The 19,052-nt window shown below is 46.5% G+C and overlaps 1 pseudogene; it reads right to left on the bottom strand.

Annotated features, from left to right (window-relative positions):
- The window catches only part of LOC105707580 (interleukin-17 receptor A-like), a 51,083-nt pseudogene extending 33,352 nt beyond the window's left edge, over window positions 1-17,731 (bottom strand).
- Between the last annotated feature and the right edge of the window lie 1,321 nt (window positions 17,732-19,052).

The following is a 19,052-nucleotide window of genomic DNA, read 5'->3' as shown; positions in this document are numbered from 1 at the left end:
ACTTCCTCCCTCAGCAGCAAGAAGGAGTGTCACGGGTAACTCCTTGAGCTATTTTCTCTACATGGTAAAATCTTCAACATTGCTGTCAGACCTGGACCAGATTTGATGCCATGAGGGCTACAAAATTCATCCAGCATTAAAGGGAGCTCTTGAGACAAGACACATCACCTCCCCTAGAAACAAATCAAATCTAATTTAGTATGACAAGCATCTCACAGACACATTCCCACACCACAACAGCTACCCAAACCCTCTACTGAGTGTCTTTCATAGGCTGTCATGGTCATGCAGCCTCATTAAGTAACTCCTGCTCCTTATCCTTGGGTCTTTACTCCCCAGGAACATACCCTGGTAGTATTAGTGATACCCTCACTGGGAGCCAGTCCATGGGGCCCTTGACACTAAGTTTTCCTGACTTATTAACTGGCCACAAAGACTCCCTGGCCAGTCCACAAGGCCTCACCTTAACAGGATAGCAGATGGGGGAGGGGTGAAGTGTAACCCTGAGAGGCCAGGATGGCCTTGACAGTTTCTGCAACTCATCCTGGAAAGTAGGGCAGCAACAGCCAACTCTCACCACTATTTTAGTATGGGAACCGGAACTCAGAATTTTAAATGAGAACAGATCAACCAGCTGGGCTGTTTTTACTTTTTTCTCCCTTTGCTTCTTTTTAAGAGAGAATCAGCTGGAGTTAAAGTCAAGACTATCTGGAAACCAGCCCCCTGTAGACAGTTACACTTGGTTTTGCACTTGATTTTCACTAAGTTTTGGCAAAGCAACAAATTTGAGCTGTGGGCTGACAATTCTCCGTAACAAGTGCCCCTGGATTCAGCTTTGCTTACTTAGAAACACAAATTCTTACTCCTTAGCTAAGCTTCATTGCTTAGGCCCCATGATTCTACTGATACTTTGGAAAAAGACATCAGTTTATCCTGGATAATTCTAGTTGCTGAAATTCACTCTACTTGGGACCAGAGCACAGGCTTTGGAATCAAACCATCAATGTGATCTTGAGCAAGAGAACTTAGCCCTCTGAGCTTCAGTTGTTAAATGGAAGGAATAATACCTACCTGGGAAGGTTACTGTTAGGATTAAATGAGATAATGCAGACATGAGGCTTAGTGTTATGTTTGTGACAGATAAGAACTTAATAAGTCACTATTATTATTACTATAAAGTGAGACCCCAATTTTCCCCATCTAAGACTTTTCAGGTAAAGTCTCCCATAATGACCCAGAAGAGTCTCTTGTGACAAATAAATCTCTAAACTGACCATCCTAGAATCTTGTGTCCTGGATCCTCTTGCTAGCTTTATCAGAGAGACAGAGTTGATACTACTCAAGTGCCAGGTCTCAAATTTAATTCTGAAACACATACCACCAACACAACCCATACAATGGACTGACACTATTAGGAGCCCTGGGCTGAGGCTCTGGGGTCTTACAGGGCAGCCAAGCAGCCCCCTAGCTTTGCCTCTGCACAAAACTATGGACAGGAGTTTGTTCATTACCATCATTGGTCAAGCCAGAGGGAGGCCATAAGAGAAGCTGTGATGACAGAGTGTGGTGAAGGCTCCAGGATGCCTTACCCCTGCAGTCTGGCCCCAGCCGGGGAAGAACACCATACCTCAAACCTGTAAAGGGCAACGTCTCCTCACCTTGCCATTTCTCTCCTGTTCCTCAAGCCAGCAAACATTTTAGTGCCCACCACAAGCCAGATATTATGCCAGGCACTGAGGACAGAGGTGAACAAAATCAGTCTCTCCCCAGGGAGCTCTGGGCTTAGCAGGGACAACAGACACAAACACCATAGTTACTAAAGAGAAGGGCTGCCCAGAGTGTCCTCTAAAGTGAGCACTGAGAAGGGAGGATGGGCCAGACTTGCTTTCAGGTACCCTGAGTATTTATGGAGCCCAAGGCTGTGCTGTTAGCAAGAATGTCCCAGGCCACTCACCACATTGATTTTCTATGTGACCCTGGCCCACTCCACAGGACTCTGCCTGGCATTCAGATGTTCTGGGAGGCTTTTTAGCCACGTCGAGGTTCATGCCTGAGAGCTGGAGGTGAAACTGCTCTGTGGGTGGCCTTTCTGAGCGTGCCAATGGCCTTCCGGAGCCGCTTCTTGGTTTGCTTTATGATGCAGCTCAGTTCACAAGAAGCTACAGAAACAGGAAGGACAGCAGTGCAGGAGGAGGTCAGGCTGCAGTGTGCAATAACGGCCAGATCAACTGCAGGCCCTTCCAACACCATGAGCTCCCTGTGGACCAAATAGGGAGAAACCTGGAGGGGGTTACCTAGCAGGCTGGGCAGCATTTGATTCAAACAGAAATTTGTGGATCAAAATGATAGCTTTGGGTTTTTATGAAGCAGAGAAAATCATCACGTTCCAAACCAATTCAATTTAGTTTCAGGGTAAAAAAAAAAAAAAAAGAAGAAGAGATACTTCAGTGTTTGCATTATTTTTTTCCCCAAGAATGGTAAGTAAAAGGCAAAGAAATAAGGAGTAAGCTGTGAGAAGCCTGGCAACGTAGACTGTTTTCAAACCAACCTGTCACCTCCTTTTGGTTAGTTTCAAGCTCTAATTCAACAGTGATAAACATTTCCTTAGGGGTGCTTGGTCGGCCAGGGGCTCGTGGGACTTGCTTGCCAGAGCTGCATGTAAGGTTTACATAGCAGAAGCTCTCTTTTACTTAGCTGTGCTTCTCTGTATGAAGAAACAAAATTATCGGAATCCAAATCCTGGCAGAGCACTCAGCTGAACATTTGCTAGAGCTCAGTAAACATTTCATTAAAACAACTCTCAAGGGACTAAGTGATTATCTCCAGATGCCAAGACACTGCAAGCGGGAGCTGAGGTGGAAGGATTGCTGGAGACCTGCCTGGGAAACAAAGCAAGACTCCATTATACAAAAAATAAAATAATTAACCAGGTGTGGTGGCATATGCCTGTAGTCCCAGCTACTCAGGAGGCTGAGGTAGGAGGATTAAGTCCTGGAGTTTGAGGCTGCAGTGAGCTGTGATTGCACCACTGCATTGAAGCTTAAGTGACAGAGCAAGACCCTATCTTTAAAAAGAAAGAAAGAGGCCTTATATTTTATAGATAGAATGATGTGGTGTCTGGGATTTGTGTCAACATGATCTAATGTGTGTGTCTGGGGTAGTAGGTGGGGGACAGAGAAACAAGATTTGCTATGAGTTAGCTGGTAACTGTTGAATCTGGGTGATGGGCATGTGAGGGTTCATTACACTACATACTACTTTTGTATAAATTTGAATTTTCCACAATCAAACATTTTCCAGAATGAAAAAAGGAATGGCCTCTGTAAAAAGCCTCTGGACAAAGCCAGGTTTAAAAACTTGTGGAAGCCTGATAAAAAGGTTCATGTGTAATCCCAAATGACTCATTGCAAAGTTAACTTGATACTGTGGTTGGCTTCAAAAAGTAGAAATTAGAGTTGGAGAAGCAGGTCAAGTGGAAAGAAAATCTCCACGTTCTCCTTCATTATCCAGCAAAGCTTTAACTTTTAGGGATTTTGCATAAGCCTGAGTGTAGACTCCCAATTCTGTGCATGCCAGGGTAGGTGCCAGGTGCCCCCCTCCTGACTGGAATGGAGCTAAAAGGAACCTCAAAATGTCACATGTCACAGAAAGCAACTCTCTGTCACACAAAGCAGTGCCAGAACTGAGGCCTTTTCTGTGCCTAGTAACTTGGTCAGAGATATGATTAGAGGACACTGCTGTTCAATTAATAACAAGAGCAGGAGAAAGCATGATGGGGCTAGCTACCAGGTGCAGCCAAGGCTTCCAATGCTCAAACCACAGGATGGGAGAAGAGGAGGTTCTCCTTCAAGGAGGATCTAGAAAGGGCTGAAAACCAAGAGACCTGAATTCTAGTTCTCTCCTCAGATGGAAACGTAAATTAACTCCCACTGATCTTGCTGGGGCAGGGTAAGTATCAGCAGTTTCCAACAGCTGCATTAGGATCATCTGGGAGTGTTTTACAAATTCTAAAACCCAGGCTGAATCTCAGACTAATTACATCAGAATCTCAGGGGACTGAGAATCAGATGTCAATATTTTTGTGGGTATTTTTTTGTTTTAAATTTATCAGAACTCTTGAGACAAGATGTCAATATTTTTTAAAAGGAAGACACAGATCTTTGAGATGATAAAACAACAGGCTGCCCATTATTGTGTGTTTAGATAAGAATAAATCTGGAGGATATATATAAAAACATTGTGATTGAAGAGAAGCTTCTTTCTACCTATACTTATTTTGAATATCGTCATAATTAAATTGTATCCTGGTTCATTTGTTTGCAAAATCCCCCTTAGGACATTCTAATTTTAAAGATGTTTTTAAAAGTGTAATCTTCCATTGTATGCAACCTTTAATGCTAAGGCTACCTTGCCTCTAAACATTTGTTTTAAGAATTATATTTGTGTGAATTCATTTCTTACATAAAGTTAAGTTTACTCAGCTAAAATCTGTAAAGTATATATTCACACTGTGGTGATTCTATGTGGCCTCACTGACTTTATTCTGTAACTCTCCCATGCCACCCCATTACCCAAAAGCTTGACTTCTGTGTATTAGTTACAAAGCATCAAGACATGTTTGTGCTTTCTGCCTAAGGCCTGTCTGTAATACATTTTGTGACTCTAACAAATTTATTTCTTAAAAGTAAGAAATGTTAAGTTTTTCTTCATTATCCAGCAAAGCTTTTTAACTTCATATGAGTCATATCAGGACACTGAATTTTCCAACAGAAACTGAAGACCAGTATTAATTCACTTACAAGCCCATTACGAATTTTCCTAGAGATGTCTGAGGAATCATCAGATGCTCCCGTGCATCTGTCTTTGACAGAGTCACCAAGAAATGATCTGTGGGAGGAAGGTTTTTCAAAAGGGGAACACCTGAGGCTGGAACTGGTGGCTCACACCTGTGAACACTTTGGGAAGCTGAGGTGGGCAGATCCCTTGAGGTCAGTTTTGAGACCAGCCTGATCAACATGGTGAAAACCCTTCTCTACTAAAAATACAAAGATTAGCTGGGTGTGGTTGCATGTGCCTTTAATCCCAGCTACTCAGGTGGCTGAGGAAGGAGAATCACTTCAGCCCAGGAGGTGGAGGTTGCAGTGAGCCAAGATCGTGCCACTACACTATAGCCTGGGCAACAGAGCAAGAATTCACCTCAAAAAAATAGGGGGAACACCTAAGCAAATTTTGGCCCATTCTTACAATTTATTTGTTGAATTCATGCTACATAAAATCACATTCATGAAAATATGTATGTGAGATAGTACAAGTTTTTTCTGCAACTGATTAAGACTTTGCATCCAGTATATATGTTTATAAACCAAATTTGGCAGTGAATTTGAAAGATTATGGTAGGCATGGGTCAAGGGTCAGCCCACATATGGAGAAGTTCAGAAGGTACCAGAAGGGGCTGATGAGTACCAGAAAGGCCTCACAGGCCTCTTGGGGCACCCACCCCAGTCCAGGCTCAGACATTATATCTTTTTGTGTCCCAAAGATGATTAGGTTCAGTGACACTGTCTAATGCTAACCCAGATCATGAAGGCTGATGCATAAACCTGAAGGCCAATTTATTTAATTTACAATGAGATTTACAATAGTTATAGGAGTTAGTTACACTCATCCTCTAGCCTTTGCATTCTCTCCGTATGGGCACATATACAGGATAAGCCAAATTATCACCAAAAAATTGCTGAATATAGAATCAGAATGAGTTAATCATTAGCTAAGTTATTCCAGGGTTTTTAGACTCAGGATGAGAGGCCTGGAATCTTTCATATCTACAGATGAGATATGCCTGGGACTGGGACCAGATAGATGAGGCCTTCTATCTTAGATTGTTCTGTAATGAACCCCACTTCCTCCCATGGTTGACTGACTACCTCTGAATGAAAGTCTTTCCTTTTGCTGGCCTAGGAACCTCTGCTGAGGACCTTTGGTGATGCAGTGCAGTTTGGGCATTACAGGAGAACCACTCCTTCCCAGACAGTGTTGAACTGCAGTGGCACAGCTAGTGGTGATGGGAGAGAGGTGTGGCATTCCAGGGAGCTCTTGTGAACAGAATGGGGGTGGCCTCTGCTCCCAAGCTCATGCATTTGGTAAAGGGTCCATCCTCCTGCACATCATGTCCTTACATTCAGAGTTGAAGGGGAGCTCACAGTTAAGTGAATGCTATCAGACAAAGTTACTGGCAAATTCTGAACAGGCTCCTTCAGAGAGAGAGGCTTCTGAAGCCAAAATCTCTCTGAGGGCCACCTGACTGTGTATGCAGAAGTCCCTGTAATTGTCCTATGGGACTGTCATCTACAGACTTGTCTGCCTCCCTCAGAGTCTGCTGGTACCTCCTTTCAGTGGCTCCCAGGAGAGGCCTTCTCCTCACCTAGGCCCTCTCCTCACCTCTGCTATTCTGGGCCAAGCTCAAAGCCCACCTCTCCCATGACAATGTCTTCCCAAGGGGCCCAGTTGAGGAGACCTCTCCTTCCTCTGACTCTCATTACATGTTTTTTTAAATCATTTATCACAGAACACTTCCTAATCACTACAACAGCTAAAGCTTACTGAGTACTTTCTATGTGCCAGGCACTATGCTAAGCACTTAACATGTATTATCTCATTTAATCCTTAAATCTATCTCATGAGGTACATCTGTGACTATTCTCATTGTACAGGTGATGAGACTGAGATCCTTACAGGATAAGGAGCCTGCCCAAGGTCATGTAGCTTATAAGAGACAGGGTTTGAAGGGACGTCTTTAGACTATATAGCCTGTGTTCCCACCACTTTGTCTCTGTACATCCACCTAGGTTTTAGTTACCTGTGTGTATAAGCATATGCCTGCTTTATACCAGATTGGGGTTGAAATATGCCTCATAGGCTCCAAGCACCCCACAGCCTGTTTTTGTTGGCAAGCTAGCTAAACATGGTTTCTATATATTTAAAGAGTTGTAAAGAAGGAGAAAGAGGCCGGGCACAGTGGCTCATGCCTGTAATCCCAGCACTTTGGGAGGCTGAGGTGGGTGGATCACGAGGTCAAGAGATCGAGACCATCCTGGTCAAAATGGTGAAACCCCGTCTCTACTAAAAATACAAAAAATCAGCTGGACACGGTGGTGCATGCCTGTAAGCCCAGCTACTCAGGAGGCTGAGGCAGGAGAATTGCCTGAACCCAGGAGGTGGAGGTTGTGGTGAGCCGAGATCGTGTCATTGCACTCCAGCCTGGGTAACAAGAGCGAAACTCCGTCTCAAAAAAAAAAGAAGGAGAAAGAAAAGGCAGAGGAGACAAAGGAGCAGAGAAAGGGAGAAAAAGGAAGAGGAGAAAAAGAGTGGGAGAGAGGAGGGAAAATAAAAGGGCAGGGAAAGAGATCATTTGTGCACAAAAAGCCTAAAATATTTTCTGTCTGGCCCTTAACAGAACACATTTACTGATACCTGTACTAGATCATAAGCATTTGAAGAACAGCTTCAGGCCGAGCATGGTGGCTCACACCTGTAATCCCAGCACTTTGGGAGGCCAAGGCAGGTGGATCGCGAGGTCAGGAGTTCAAGACAAGCCTGGCCAAGACAGTGAAACCCTGTCTCTACTAAAAATACAAAAAAAATTAGCTGGGTGTGGTGGTGGGCACCTGTAATCACAGCTACTCAGGAGGCTGAAGGAGAGAATTGCTTGAACCTGGGAGGCGGAGGTTGCAGTGAGCTAGGATTGTGACACTGCGCTCCAGCCTGGGCAACAGAGTGAGACTCCGTCTCAAAAAAAAAAAAAAAAAGAAAACAGATTCATAATTTACTCATTTTAATTCTCCCGCAGGACCTAACACAACATCTTCTCAACTGTTTTTGAAATGAAAGAAGAGAGGTGTGGGTAAAACAACCTTTCCAAAGTTCTCCTAGACTCAGAGGCTAGAGCTTCCACCTTTCCACTGCTCTAGGGATTGATGTAGTGCTGCAGTGACATCGGCAGATCTCCATGGACAAAGATAGGGAGTGGTCTCTCTCTTCTCCAAGAGGAGGATGAGTTTGTAAAATCGCACTACCTATACTCTCATAGGCAACTTGAAGAATTCTGAAAGTTCTGGTGGGTATTAGAGGCAGAACCATGGCCAAAGGATTGCTTACATTAAGGAAGTTCATTACTATCAATGTATGAAAGACATATTTGGGGTGTCTGCTCTGCCTGTATTCCATGGGGATGTGCTCTCCAGGATGTAGCAAGGCCTCCCCATACCTCCTCAGTCCTCTGAGCTGGGTCCCAGTGATAGAACAATCAAAGTTGGACAGATCAGATTCTCCATGAAGAATTTGGAATTGGGATTGGGAGACAGCCACCTGCTGTGGGATGGTCCCTCGAGTAGGGTGAATGTAAACATGGAAGCTTAGGATTGGCCACAGGCAGGGAGAAGCAGAAGAAGCTGGTTGCAAAGAAGATGCCCTAAGAGAAGCAGAGACCAGAAGCAGAGAGAGAGAGAGAGAGAGGACAAGCCAGCTTCCCAGGCCCAGCCCTTGAGAGATCATGCCCCTGGGGACCATGAAGTCACTCCAGTGTCCCAGTGATGCTCCCTCCATTTGTAAGAGTTAGCCTGAGTGGGCTTCTGAAACTGGCATTTCTCTCCCCTTGGGCATTGCACACAGGTCCCAAGAGCTCACTTAAGATTAGGTTATGGGAGCCAGAGGTCGACATGCTGGGTGGGGGCTCTTGACTCTAGCATAAAGTACTGTTGCTGGCTGGAGGCAGTGGCTCACACCTGTAATCCTGGCACTTTAGGAGGCTGAGGTGGGTGGAGCACCTGTGGTCAGGAGTTTGAGACCAGTCTGACCAACATGGTGAGACCCTGTCTCTATCAAAAATACAAAAATTAGCCAGTGTGGTGGCAGGTACCTGTAATCCCAGCAACTCAGGAGGCTGAGGCAGGAGAATCACTTGAACTCAGGAAATGGAGGTTGCAGTGAGCTGAGATCACACCACTGCACTCCAGGATGGGCAACTGAGTGGGACCCTATCTCAAAACAGAAAGTACTGTTGCCAAAGGATTTTTAGGCAGGACTCTTCCATTGGCACCTCTGGAGTCTGACAAAAAAATCCCTAAAAGCACACACAAAAAGTGTTGAAAATAGATAAATATGAATCTTTCATGAAGCTCGGTGATGGGGACCATTCTCTCTACTTTTGATGTTTAAAAGTTTTCATAATAAAAAGTTTAAATATATACTTGTGTATATAAATATATATATATGACTAGGTAAATCAAGTAGGGGTTTTGACATGAAGGTGGTTAATGGTGGAGTTATTCCCCTCCTGACAGCTGCAACTGAGCGAGCTATCCAGGGATGACTTGGGTGGGGGAGGTATTTGCTCCTGCAGACCACCTCCAAGGGTTCTAAGGAGCTGCCAGCCAGTTTTGCCCTATCTGGGAAGAGCTCCCTGAGTGCTCAAGCCCCTGCCATCTCTCGCCACTTAATTAGCCTTCCAATCACACTCACTGACCAACTAATCTGATCGTTCTATCCTGGGTCAACCATGTGATGGCCTTTAATTACTGCCTGGCTGTCCCCATGAGTGTGAACTTGTGCTTCCCCAGTCCAACTGCAGGACTTTGATGGTCTCTCATGCAGCCCCACCCTGGGCTGTGCTAACTGTAAGTTATCCTAAGTCCCTGAGGGATGAAAACCCCTAGCATAGCCCCCATTCTGTGTTTACACTGCCAGTCATGAGAGCACTGGTTGGAACCCAGGGCCTCTGAGGCTTCAGGGAGCCTTTTATCTGGGGCTTGATCCAGGTTCTGATTCATATAAAAATCCCTTTTCCTACTTGGCCAACATAAGCCTCAAGTATCAGTGTTGGACTAGTGTTGAGAGAGAGAAGGACCAAGTTAGATACTGTACATAAAAGCAGCTTGATAAAGACAAAGAGTATCATTATTCAGAATGGTAGATCAGCAGAAGGTGGAAGTCAAACAACCTTAACAACCTTCATCTGACCACAAATTTCCATGTGTGACTCCACTGCAATAAAACAGGAGAGTGATGGCTTCTAGGCCTGAGCTGCTTGGCTGGCTCATGTATACCAGCCATCCACAGCTCCTACAATTGCTTTTCCACCCCACCTGTCTCCTCAAACCAGAGACCGGCCTGGAATTCTCTCAACTCCCTGCTAGGAGCCTCTCCACCTGCGCCCAGGGCCACCTTGCTCCATCCAGCAGCCTCCTTGAACTGCTTTTCCCTTTAAATCATTCTCTTTCCCCGGCCCCTTTTTGTAAGCCTACAGTATGTTCTGATTTTGCTGACCTTCAAAAACAAAAGGATCTCCCTTGGCCTATGTTTCCCTTAAGAGGCTTCTTTCACTCCTGTCATTCACAGACAAGCATCTTGGAACAACTGCCAAGTGAACCCAGTTTTTTACTTTTGACTCTTCTCAACTTACTGCCTTCTAGCTTCTACCCTACCCCTCCCCAGACTGTGATGCCCATCCTGCAGAAGCGGGTCCATCTTGACTATCTCTCTGCCCTTTGTTTCCAGAATGAAGCCCTCCTTCCATTCCCCTCCTAACCTCCTGGTTGCCCCTTCTGAGTCTCCTCTGTGGGTTCCTCTTCCTCTGCCCATCCTGTAAACACTGAAGCTCCTGGGGACTCTGTCTGGGCTCTCTTCTCACTTCACAGACCCAAAGGCAACTTTATCCTTTTCTGTGGGCTTGATTTCCATGTAGATTCTGATGCCTCACAAATTTATGCTTCTCTACTGAACTCCAGACATGGTGGCTGCATGATGGCCTCTGGACATCTCCACTTGGAGTTTCTCCTCAAATAGAACGTATCCAAAGTGGAATTCATTATCAACTACCCCCAACACAAAACAAAAAATACCCAAATGTAACAAAACTACTACTACATTTGTGTTTCCTAAGCTGCTACCATGAGGCATCCACTAGCTCAGGCTGGAAATCTGGGAGTCTCCCTGACTATCTGCCCCCACATGTCATCTGTTATCAAGTCCTATCAATTCTACCTTTTACATTTTGTCTCAAGTCCACCCTTCTCTTTATTGCCAATGCCAGCATCTCTCCCTTGGACCAGCCTCCTAACTGGCCATGTCTTGCCCGCTTTTATCCATTCTCCACACCAAACCCAGATGATCTCTCTCAAGCATACACATGATTCTGTCCTTTTCCCACCTAGAACCCTTCAGTGGTCCTCTGAAGCTCTCAGCACCAAGTTCAAACACTACAACATGGCTGGCATAGAACCTGCATCACCAGCCCTGCCATTCCCAGCCTCTTGGTCTATAGTCCAGCCACAGAGAACTTATGCCTCTTCCTCTATGTGTCTGTTTGCCCTGCTCCAGGGACTTCTTTCCATTTCCCTACCCTCTCCTGGCTAACTCTGACCCATGCTTCAGGTCTCAATATGAACATCTCTTCCTCCTGGAAGCCTTCCTGGACCCCTCCTGTCTGGATTAGATGCCCCTATGCTCTGCTTTCACAGTGCCCCCATTACCAAATGCCCCCTTATTTGCCTCTGTGTCCAATGAGACTGAGAGCCCAAGAGAGCAGGGGCAGCATTTGCCATGTTCCATTTTTATATCTCTAGCAGGCTCAGGGCTTGCAGATAATAAATGTTAATTGAATGAATGAACAAACTTTGTTGATTTCTGCACTGGGAGCTCTCAGCTTCCTACTCCCCTTTAAATTAAGCAGGCAGCTCTGGCTCCAGCAAAAGCTTGATTCCAGATGGGTGTGAGACAAAGGGCTGGGGATGCCTACTGCCACACATTAAGATGGGAAATGATGCTAAGAGGACATTATATAGGCTTTTTTTTAAAGACAGAGTTTCACTCTTGTTGCTCAGGCTGGAGTGCAATGGCGCTATCTTGGCTCACTCCAACCTCTGCCTCCCAGGTTCAAGCAATTCTCCTGCCTCAGCCTCCTGAGTAGCTGGGATTACGGGCACCTGCCACCATGCCCAGCTAATTTTTTTGTATTTTTAATACAGACAGGGTTTCACCATATTGGCCAGGTTGGTCTTGAACTCCTGACCTCCGATGATCCATCCACCTTGGCCTCCCAAAATGCTGGGATTACAAGCATGAGCCACTGCACCTGGTCTATACAGGATCTCAATGAGGGTGAGTTCAGGGTTGACACAGAAAGTTCAGCTTTCTCCATCCTGTATGGAGTGAGAAAGCATCCCTGCCTATGTGCATAGAACTATTCTGGGCTTTCAAAAATGTACTGATCTGGTTTGACCCAACAAACTGACCCACTTCTCCTGCCCCACTTCCTGCCCCTTCCTGGTCATTGCAAGAATGTTCTCAAAGCATGTATCTCTTAAGAATCTTCTGGCAAGTTTGTGTTTGTGGTCTGCTCTGAGACCCAAAGCAGCTTGGATTTGGAATTTGCTTTCACAGTTCTTGGGAGGCGCTAAGCTCTGGTTATTTCTGAGTAACCAGAAGGAGCCCTCCATACTTGGGTAGGTTCCAAGCCAGGTCATTCTCCTTCCCACCTCTCCACTTGCAGTCAGGCAGAGTTGGGCATGAGAGAGGATGGAATTCTGGGTAAATAGTTTGCTCACAGTCAGATGGTCGCCCCCACCCAACCTGATCTAGCCCTCCCTTCAGGCAAGGTCATTATCAGCAAACAGCCAGCTGCATTTCCCTCATGGGAATGTCAGAGACAGAGTTAATAAAAATCTATCTTATTAACAGCCTGACCTACCAGCATTGATCACATTAGAAATGATGCCGCACACACAGTCCCCATTATGTGCATGGTGCAAGGCTCAGCAGAGCTCAAAAAGCCATTTAAATCCCTCCAGGAGTGACTCCTACAAGGGCCTGAAACATCCCCCAAACTAATAACTCCCGACAAAGCACCGACTGGAAAAATTCCTTGTGGATTTGAGATTTTCACTCTGTTACTCTCCTAACTCAATAAAGTAAACACTCCCTGCAGCAAATTAAATACTTTTATTAAAGGGTTCCCTCCTTGATTCCCTTTGACATGGGTATTGCGGGACCCATAATGCTCTCGGAGCTTGAGTGTCTGTGTTAGGGGCTGTATCCTACTCCCCATCATTTTCTCCTGTTATTCCAAGGAGGCCCAGAACCTTTTATGATTTGCTGATTCTTAGATTCCTCTAAATGTCTGAGATCTCTTGCTTCCCTGAGTGGAACCACTAGCCTGTCAACTGAGGAAATTGGTTTCTGGGTTTTTTGTGGGAGTGACAGGCCTCAAATGGCTCTGACCCAAGCACCTCTAAACTTGCAGTTTGCCTGGAGAAGGACCCAGCAAAACTGTCCAGGCCATGGTGGGCTTCTTGGCCAATGGTCAGACCCCTCTTCTGACTTCACTAGGGGCTTGCTGGTCATACCTTGGACAGTTATCTGGAAATCAGATGAGGTTAGCTATAGAGAGTAGAAGAGGGTAGAGCAGAAGTCAGGAAATCTCTCCTCCCACATTTTCCTGTCCCCAAACTGGCCTTCAAGCTACTCCTCTCTGGGATCTGCCTAGAATTGGGTTCAGCCACTTTCCTAACTTCTAGTCATTGCTTTCTTCTCACTGCTGGTTGCAGCCATGTTATCCTAAGGTCCTGATGGCCTTTCTTCCAGGACCTCCTCAGATGCCATCTTCAGAAAGTCTGCTTTGCAGGGAAACCCACCACGTTGCAGACGGTAACTGCTAGACACTACCACCAAACACTACAACATGGCTGGCATAGAACCCACATCATCATCAGCCCTGCCATTCCCAGCCTCTTGGTCTATAGTCCAGTCACAAGGAACTTGTGCCGGTTCCTCATTTATATTTTAGGAGAAGCCTCCTTCTAGAAACATCCTCATCTACAGTTTCTCAGTTCCATCACAGGGTCTGTAGTGCAGAGGTCTTTGTGGATCCACATGCTAAGAGAATAGAGACAGAGACAATGTGTTTTGCCTTTGGTGACAGTCAGGTCTCTGGAGGCCATAAAGCTTTCTTGGCAAGGGCTCCACAGGTGTGTGTGATAGGCCCTCGTGGAGGGTCTGGTCCTAGCAACCACTGGTAGGGGTCCTGGATGTAGACCCTGTCCAGGGTGTGGAGAAGACACCCTCTCCCTTCTGGGCCTCTGAGAAGGCCCTGCCCAGCTTTCCTCCTGTCTATTTGCCTACCCTGGGCAGGTGAGGCCCTCATTCAGGGTAGGCAGTGGCTTCAGGCCCTGGCCCCTCAGAGGTGTTAAGACATAATAACCCAGGGTGGGTCCTTGTCATTTGAAATGTCCTCCTTCCCCGTCAATCTTGGATAGGCATCCTGGGCTCTGCAGTTATCCCCATGTATCTCCGACCCTAACAGAATTGCATCCAGACCTATGTCCTCCCCTAGAAGTCAAAATAGTCACTGGCAGTTAGAGACTGAAAGAGAAAAGGCTGAGAAAATGAGGAAGGGAAGACAAAGTCCATTAGCCCACAAGTGGGGAGTCAGACAGGCCTGAACTGTAATCCAGATTCAGCCACCCACATGCTTTGACCCCTGGCAAGCTACTTGCTCCCCTTCACCTCAGTTTCCTCTCTATAAAACAGGGATAATGAAAGTTCTGCCCACTCAGGGTCACTGTGCAACTTGCAGGGGGCAAGCCTGTGGAACGATCAGCACAGTAAGCATTCAAAGAATGGGCTCATAGGAAAAGATTCAATGACTTCCACACAGGGACCGAACCCAGCTGTAGGGCTGGGAATTCGGTCCTCCCTGAGGCCTACAGGGATTTATTTGCTAGTTCACCCACTGGCCTTTCTTCCAGATACCCCTGCAGGATACATGGAGTGGGGAAAACCTGGGGGTGTCCAAACCTGTGCCTTCTGGCTCTGCACAGCACTACCCAGGCTCGTTAGGGGAGGTGAGTGAGGGAAGAGCCTAGGCCATGGTTGGGGCAGCTGTCAGGCTCAGGGTGTCATGGTGACCACCATGCAGAGACAGACCTGGGCAAAGTTGAGTCCATGCACTCTCAATTTGGGCATAATTGGTTCTTGGGGGAGTGAAAATATTTTAGATATTACAATGGTTTGTGGTACTCTACAGCTACACCAGACCTAACAAATCTTATTCCTTTATTTTTTGAGACAGAGTCTCACTCTGCTGCCCAGGTTGGAGTGCAACGGCACAATTATGGTTCACTGCAGCCTAAACTTTCCCTGGCTCAGGTGATCCTCCCACCTCAGCTTTTCCAGTAGCTGAGACTACAGGTGTGCACCACCACACCTAGTTAATTTTTTTAAAAAATTTTTTGTAGAGACAAAGTTCTTCTATGTTGCCCAGACTGGTCTTGAACTCCTGGGCTCAAGCAATCTGCCTGCCTTGGCCTCTCAAAGTGTTGGGATTGCAGGTATGAGCCACTGTGCCTGGCCCTTGTTCCTTATTTCTCTCTTTTTTTTTTTTTTTGAGACGGAGTTTAGCTCTTGTTACCCAGGCTGGAGTGCAATGGCAGGATCTCGGCTCACCGCAACCTCCGCCTCCTGGGTTCAAGCAATTATCCTGCCTCAGCCTCCCAAGTAGCTGGGACTACAGGTGCGTGCCACCATGCCCAGCTAATTTTTGTATTTTTTAGTAGAGACAGGGTTTCACCTTGCTGACCAGGATGGTCTCGATCTCTTGACCTCATGATCCACCCGCCTCGGCCTCCCAAAGTGCTGGGATTATAGGTGTGAGCCACCGTGCCCGGCCTTATTCCTTACTTCTAATGAAAGAGATTAAATTTTAATTTAATAAAATTGATTTAAATAAGATTAAATTTTTTCTCCTGGGGGCAGAGTGGCATCATGTAAAGAAGGTAGGGAAACATTGGCATAGTCTGTCTTACTGTCCGAAGGTCCCTCCTGCTGCCTCTTACCACAGCCTTCCTTCCCCTTGGGCTTTTGGGAGCATTGGGCAATGCTGAACAATTCAATTCAGTCCCAAGGCCCCTCTGTCCCAGGCATTAGGGATATGAGCAGTGCCAACCACTCTTACCCTGCCCCTCCCTTGGCTCCTGTGACTTCTCTGTGCGGTTCCCCTCCAGCTTCTGCTCTCCCTATATATGGAGCACTCTCTGCTCCCCATGCTTTCCTCCATGGCTCCAACTCTGCAGCCCCAAACTCTGCCAGATCCCTTTTCTTTGGTGGCCCACTAGCCCTCACCATCTGGATTTTTCCCACCGTTCAGACTCAATATGTCTGGCGCACCTTCTCCTTCCTCCAGAAAGCCCTCACTGTCTACCCCAGCCTGCTTCGTACTTCCCTTCTACAGCATTTAGCTTAAACCACTTCATATTAAAGAACATCCTGGGTAACAAAGTGAGACTTCATCACTACAAAAAATAAAAATAATTAGTTGGATGCAGTGGTATGTTGGGGGCAGCTGTCAGGCTCAGGGTGTCATGGTGGCCCCCATGCAGAGACAGACCTGGGCAAAGTTGCTCCCCTTCACCTTGGTTTGCTATCCAAGTAGCTTGCCTGAAGTCCAAGCTACTTGGGAGGTTGAAGTGGGAGGATTGCTTGAGCCCAGGAGTTCGAGCCTGTGTGCAATGAGCTATGATTACCCTACTGCACTGAAGCCTGGGTGACAGAATGAGACCCTGTTTCTGGCAAAACAGCAACAGTAACAACAACAAGAATGCAGTTGACCCCTGAACAACATGGGTTTTGAACTGCATGGGTCTACTTATACACAGATGTTTTTCAACAAATGGGGTAAAAAATACAGTATTTATGGGATGCAAAACCTGCATATATGGGCCAAGTTTTCATATGGACAGTTCCACAGGGCCTACTGGGAGACTTGAATATGTATGAACTTTGCCATTAGCAGGGGCTCCTGGAACCAATGCCCTGTGGATACGGAGGGACAATGGTATATGCCCTTGTATTACTCTCAGAGTTTCATGGGTGACTATTCTATCTTCCCACTTGAACTTTAATTTTTTTGAGGATAAAGACAAAGTCATAAGGTTCTGTTTGCTCCTTAATTCTGGACACTAAGAAAGGCAGGTGGGAGGGTCTTTGTGGACTAGGAAGCTCTCAAGGTACAAGGTATAGCTTCCCACCAGGAGGATCAGGCCAGCCCAAGCTGTGCAAGACTGAACTGCCCGCCTCCCTTGTGGGTCCCCGCCTCACCTGGCTGACTCCTTCCACTCCATCTGGTTTCCGTCATGCTGCAGAGTGTCCATCTCTGTGAAGAGGGTGGGGTTGGGAGCCTCATCTTCCTCCCCCAGGATGTCCTGGAGCTGCTGAGCAGCTGGGGACCCTGCAAAAGAAGGACAGCATGGTCTGCTGAGTGTCCTGTGCAAGGCAGGAGGGCCACAAGGCCAACAGAAATGGAGTAGGAACCAAGCACAAGGGGAAAGTATTTTCTAATTCAGTAAACCTAAGTCCAGCTCCTGGGTGAAGCTGGACTCCTGTCACCATCAATCAGAGGTGGGTGAGACACTCTTTAAGATAAAAGAGATGAAAAGATTTAGTCTGCATTCAGATCCAGGGTCTTGTATCTGGCAGTGAAGAATGATGTGAAATGGTCAAAGCCAGGGCAGCAGCAAGAACCAGGAAGAGAATTGAAGGAGAAGTGAGGAGCACGCTGACCCAACTTCAGCTTACCACCCGAAGGGTTCTTCTTCCCATGGGGCCCCAAAACCAGCTGACTCCCAACACTGGTCTTGAAGAGGCAGTCAGCCATGCAAAAGGACAGCTTGCACCCTTGTACCATGTGGGCCCGCTTTCTTCCTGGGAAACGTGGCAGTCCATTTCCTGAGCCCTCAGCCGGCTTTCCAACTTCCCATTGGAAGTCACCTCCTGAGTGTCTTCCAGGCACCTCAAAACTCAGCATCCCTCTCCCAAACACACATCACCTGTGTTCTTTCTCTTTTTCTTTCTTTTCTTCCTTCCTTTTCTTCATTTATCTCTCTCTTTCTCTCTTGAGTGAATGCCTACTGTATGCCAAGCATTATTCTAGGTATTGGAAAATAAAGCTATGAAAAAGACCTATATGTCCTTGCTCTCTTGAGCATATGCTCTAGGGACAAAAGACAAATAATAAACAAGTCAACAAATCCATAAATTACCATTTCAATAAGTTGTCTATAATAAACAAAATGACCAGGGGAGCTATAGTAGATGGCATGGTCACAAAAGGACTCTCTGAGGAGGGGACACTGGAGCTGTGACTTGAATATGAGAATGAGCCACTTCTGCAGATCTGGAGGAAGAGTGCTCTGCATGTTCTAGACAACCTGTGGTGGAAACATGCTGGTGAGTGTGGTCCAGCACAGTGAGCAAGGGACAGAGAGATGGCATGACATCAAAGTGGTAACTAATGTTGTGACTGAAGGCATCCCTGCCCACTCCACTGCACAGGCTAGACACCCTGGAATCATCCTTATCTCACCTCCCTTTCCCTCATCTTCACACTCATATTGAAAATTTTCAGGAATGTAGTCCTTCCTCACCAACCCCACTGCCCTGCCCTGATGCAATCTCTCATTCACTATCTCCTAGGCCTCATCAGGTCTTCTCTTCCTCCAGCCTGTTTCCTCAGTTCATCATTCCTCTGTCCTAACTTATTGCTTCATGGATCTCCAATCCTTTCTTCATCACATCCTCCATTCTTTCCCCTTGACTTACCAATCAAACTAGCCAGGAAATGCCCAGACAAGAATTCACTGGCCCAAACTCCTCTGCAGTTGCATCTGAGGCCTCAGGGTTCTGGGGTGGGGACAGCAGCACGGAGTGGTGGTGTGGTGGAATCAAATGGACTTCCAATCCAGCTAGAAAAGGATGTGACTCTCGAGGCTGCCACTTATTCATGAGTGAACTCAGTTGAGTGAGCATGATTGCTGGGAGGAATACATCAGGTAAGAGAATGAAATGCCTGACACAGGGCTTGGAAGGTAACAGGTGCTTAACCCCTCACACCAACACCCATACCCAGGCCCATGAGCTGCACTGTAAGGGTTTCCCCTCAGCAGGTCCCAAGTGTAGCAACCTTCCATGCATCCTTGTCAGCACCCTTCCTGTGTCCCTCGAGGCTG

The sequence above is a fragment of the Aotus nancymaae genome, unplaced genomic scaffold (genome assembly GCF_030222135.1).
Source record: "Aotus nancymaae isolate 86718 unplaced genomic scaffold, 86718_ANA_hifiasm-v0.15.2.pri h1tg000008l, whole genome shotgun sequence".
Classification (NCBI taxonomy): Eukaryota; Metazoa; Chordata; class Mammalia; order Primates; family Aotidae; genus Aotus; species Aotus nancymaae.
The sequence above is the reverse complement of the archived record's forward strand: the minus strand, read 5'-3'. Positions and strand labels throughout refer to the sequence as shown.